We start from the raw sequence: 4,904 nt of genomic DNA, 5'->3' as shown, positions 1-4,904 counted from the left end.
TTGCTGAGTTTAAGGCCTGCATGATGAAAAAATTTGAAATGGCAGACTTAGGTTTGTTACATTATTTTCATGGAGTTCAAAGAAGCAGGAGGTGGTAGCATTATCATCATCAGAGGCTTGAATATATTGCAGCAACAGCATCAGCCAGTCAAACAGTTTTGCTAAGGATACTTCTTGCTGATTTTGATCAGAAGCATGTTGGAGCAACAGAGATTTTTTGTGATAGCATGTCAGCTATTGCAATGACTGAGAATCAAGCTTACCACAGCAGAATAAAACACATTGACGTTCGTTATCACTTTATTCGGAGGCTTGTTACAAGTGAAGAAATCATGTTAAAATCTTGTAATACAAAGGAACAAGTTGCTGATATACTGACAAAGGCGCTTCCATTGGAAAAACATGAAAATTTCAGAAAAATTATGGGAGTTAGTAACTTTGAATCAAGGGGGAGTGTTAAAATGTAATTCAAAGTTTGAATGAGTCTTTTTCTTATTTGTTAGTTTTCTAGATTTAAACAAGTTTCTTTTACAGTTGTAAATAAGTAGTAGAGTAGTGGGATTAGTTGTGGGATTTGGTGACGGTTTTTTTTAGCTCTATTTGTTTTATGTAAGCCTATATATAGAGGCTCTTTTTGCTTGTTTTACACAGACTGGAATTAGAAGAAAAGGTTTATAGGTTCTGCTATGTTTGCTTTTCCTGCTCTGATTTTTTTTGCTTTTATCTTTTTCCATCAGTTGCCATGTCGTCCGGATGAACTCAATCAACAAACAGAACTTCTTTAGTTTGTAACCATATTTGACTGCGGATTTTTTTTTTCCTTATGCTAAACGGAGCTTATTCATTGCAGGATCACTTGGATATATGGACTCACGTGGCACCCTCTTTAATGAGGATTTCACAGCACCATCAGATCTTGTTACATGGTGAGAATTGGATATTCTATGTTAAAATGAGCATCTCCGACCTCTGGTATAACACTTAAAGAGTAGCAGCATGAGATCTATTTCGGTGAAACAGAATTTGAGAAGTTTTAGACATTAAATGGATCATATTAGTAACACTCTCTATGACTTATTCGTAAAGTATGCGGAAACAATTCTAAATTCTACATTTGTAATTTCTGTAAAAGAGCTTCATCAGACAATAAAGTTTGTCTTTGGGTCTCTTAGTATATTACCCTTGCATTGAATTGAATACTTGTAAACAAATGTGCAGGTCTGGTAATATTTCAAATCATACATCTGAGCCTCAGAAGAAGAATTTGTTCTTGCAGAGTTTGGAAGATGAAGAACAGGGGGAAAATGGTAGCACTGGGAAGAGCAATTTTGGAAGAGAAATTCAGGATGACAATATTGTTGAATGTTTTGATAATGGTGTCAAATGTTGGACAGATTACTCAAAAGTGCACTATCATCCTTTGAGTTTATACGAACTGAGTGAATTGTCGGTTGACGGTCAGGACTTTGACAATCATGGCATTGGAAGAGATGTTTTTTCTAATGGTTCAAGGGGAGAAGAAATATGCAAGAGACTTCCATTTTTTGTGGAAGAGTATGATCATATTCAGGTAAATTTTAAATGTCTGGACTTGTGATGATTTTCGGGATACTAATGGGCAATGCAACCTCTTCATAGCCTTTTTGTTTGTTTCTAACTTTTTACTCCAGGGAAGTTAAAGATTGATGATTGCTTACTGTGTCTCGCCTGAATTTTAAGAAGTTGGTGCAACTTCATTTTTGAATAGTGTATGATTTATTTACCACAAGGCTGCACTTCATGTGACTTTTAGGAGCCGGAAGCAGATGGTGCCTAGGGATCTTCATGATGCTGTTTCATTTGCCAGACTATCATCATCTTGCAAATTAATTGTGCCCATTGGTCTGCCTTTCTTGGGTAGAAGTAAGCAGTATTGCCTTTTGGTTTAATAATGGTTTTATGGCCTTCTTTGTTGTCTGATGCCCCTGTAATTTTTCACATGTTCTCAAATTGAGTTAATAACCATCTCTAGATAACAGCGTATGTAATGCAATCTATTATGAGTTTTGTGTTCTTGATAAAAGCTGCACTTAGTTAACAATGGTTCTTTATTCTAGAATAGTTTGATTTTGACATGTTAATTTATGACAGCTAGTGTTAGTCATCCAAAGTATCTCAGCAGTAAAAAGGTGGGTAGCAGTTGTGGTAGACTCGGTCAGCAAATAGGTGAAATCATTATCCCATTTTCAGCAAGCAGTTGAAGCCATTATCCTATTTCCTAGTTTCATGATCTTGTTCCATTATCCTCATTGCTTAAACGTAGGAATTAGCTGTTGTATTTTTATGGTATTTAAACTCTTCTTAAGCAGCAATGAAGGAGGCAATTATTGAATCCAAAATCTTGTGGTTTATTCTCATCTGAAGAGAATTTCTTTACTAATTTCCTTTGGCTTCTGGGGACCTATCAGCTAGCTAGCTTGGTTTTATATTTGCAGTTTCCTCATTTAAAGCTATAACTGTAATATGGTCTTCCTCCTTTCCCATTTGTGTTAAAGATTCATATTAACTAATCTTTTATTTTTTTCTTCCTTTGGTTTGCAAGGTAAAGTATCATCATTCCTTTGCATCAAGGTTGATAAGCCTTACTACTCGAGTGCAGGTTATGTTGATGCTCTGCACTCAAATGTCATTCCTTTCCGAATGGAGCCACTTGGACCTGCTGCCGATTTTGGTGATGTTTCAGGTGCTATTGATGTTTAATGGTGTCGTACAACTGTTGGGAGAGCAAGCTAGGCAAACAAAGTGACTATTCTGGACATTACAATCCCGGCTCCTTCTTTGACTGGTAATAAGATTTGTCTGCTATTATGTGAATGCATTCTAAATCCAAGCCATAGAAGTTACAACTATAAATCTAATGAATAACTTGAGATTTTGATATCCAGGGAAACAAGGAGTGAACTCCCTTCTTGGGAACTTGCATCCTTTGACACCAGAAATGGCTGAGAATGTGGAAGACTCACAGGCACTGGAATCGATGACCATTCATGGAGCCCTTGCATCAGGTAAAATTAATTTGTGTATCCTAGTTTTCTATATTCTTCTATAGCATGTACTGGTCAGATAAATGCATTAGACTGTGTTGCCAGACTTGGCTTCAGAATTTGGTACTATATTTTAAAGGAGAAAGCACTCGGGCTTCTTCTCTTTGTCCGAAGTTGGACTTTGTTATTAGAGAACTTTATTTAGTTGAATCACTAAACACTTGGGGAAAATTACTTGTCTACTGAGCTTTACAGAAGAGATCTTCAAAAGAATTAAAGGTGAAAAAAGAGTTAGTAGGCTTAAGATGAGAGCATGTCTTGCTATTATCTACAGTTCTCTCTCCATGTACACCAATTTGCCTTGTAGCTTTTTAGCAATTTGGGTGACAAAGATGGTGTTTATTTTCTGCAGGAGTCCATCAAGCTTTAGTGTTTGAAGTAAGGAACGCAATTCATGCTCCATATGAACATGCAATAATAAGGCCGATGATTTGCCAGTTATCTGTTGCCCGTTGTCGCCTTCCAATAACCTTGCTGTTTCCTTTAATTTTTGGGAATTTTGTGGGCCAACATGGTGAACTGTTGGACAGCCCAATTGTAGGTTCTTGTCCAAGGAGCTCACTTGATGTCAATTCAATCTCCATTGCAGCAAACTGCGTTCTAGTAGTGCTATCTTGCCATTTTTGCAGCATAGGTTAGGGAATCTTCGTCGATTTGGTATAGAAAGAGGAGCCCCTGGGGCTGAGTTGCTTAGGAGTTGGGGATTTGGAAATGACAACGTAGAAGACATGAGAGAGGCAGCGTCTAAAATGGTTGCAGCGTTGGATCCTTACTCTCAAGTGTCCTCAGATTCAGATTAGGTAAGTGCAGATGTCAAGTTGCGTCTCTCTCTTCTCTTGCCCGTACTGGAACCTGATCCCCATATTTGATTTCAGAACTTGCAGTGAGTTCTTTATTCCTAATATTTGAATTGAATTATTATTGTTGGTAGGATTATGGAAGTATGATGGAGGTGGACATTTATGAACATGACGAAAAGATGACGAGTATGGCAGATGAGGCGGTGGAGAGACATTCTACAAGTTTAACTGATAAGCTGATGCATCTTTTCTAGAACATAATTTCTCATCTTGGTGTTTGTTGATTTACTATGCTTTGTGTAAAGGGAAAAAGTGAACCTTTCCAAGTTTCAAATGAACTCCAAAGAAGGAGATTGCACTTCACTTTGATGCATATTATCTTGAAATACCTTGACCTTGTTGGCTCCTGAATCCTAAGGAGGGTTTACTAAATTTGAAACCCCCCAAAAAAGCTGTTGAAGTATCAGGTAAAATTTAGGAGTTCCAACATGAAATTTAAGTAAAATGGTCAAAAGATTATTAATTACTCTTGTAATTAAGCACTATCTAAATGTCCTTCATTAAAAAGTACTTAAAAACAAACAAAGATTACTACCATAAAAATTTAAATATTTTGTTATTAAATTTTTTACTATTTAAAATATTTTATTAATTGTTTATATCATTAACTATTTTTGTTAAAGAAATATAATTAAATATATTAAATGATGGGCAGTGGTAAGATTGTAGTTTATAATTCTTATAAGAAATATAGTGGATTAAATAAATTGTAGTGAGTTAGTTTATATTAACATTATGGGCATGACAAAATCATATATGATGTATTTTAATGCATACTTTTATTTTCTGATGAACATATATTATAAAAACAAGTAGTAAAATCATGCAATTCAGATCTGAAAACTAGATGGCAAAAAAATTTATGATGAAAGAAAGATATTCTTCAAGCACATGATGGCAACACTATAAATTTCTCATCCAACTTTATAACAAAGAAAGTCCTAGAGGGAAACAGATTATT

General features: G+C 35.5%; 1 pseudogene across 1 annotated transcript; it reads left to right on the top strand.

Annotated features, from left to right (window-relative positions):
* The first annotated feature begins 1,771 nt into the window (after positions 1 to 1,771).
* On the top strand, positions 1,772 to 4,246 carry LOC110822155 (uncharacterized; annotated as a pseudogene). The gene is made up of 5 exons (XR_015818334.1): positions 1,772 to 1,902; positions 2,582 to 2,824; positions 2,925 to 3,044; positions 3,436 to 3,883; positions 4,015 to 4,246. The product of XR_015818334.1 is annotated as an uncharacterized LOC110822155 (transcript).
* Positions 4,247 to 4,904: the final 658 nt, after the last annotated feature.

This window comes from Carica papaya, chromosome 4 (genome assembly GCF_054855325.1).
Source record: "Carica papaya isolate Zhongbai chromosome 4, ASM5485532v1, whole genome shotgun sequence".
NCBI lineage: Eukaryota > Viridiplantae > Streptophyta > Magnoliopsida > Brassicales > Caricaceae > Carica > Carica papaya.
Note: the sequence above shows the minus strand (reverse complement) of the source record. Positions and strands in the feature narration are given on the sequence as shown.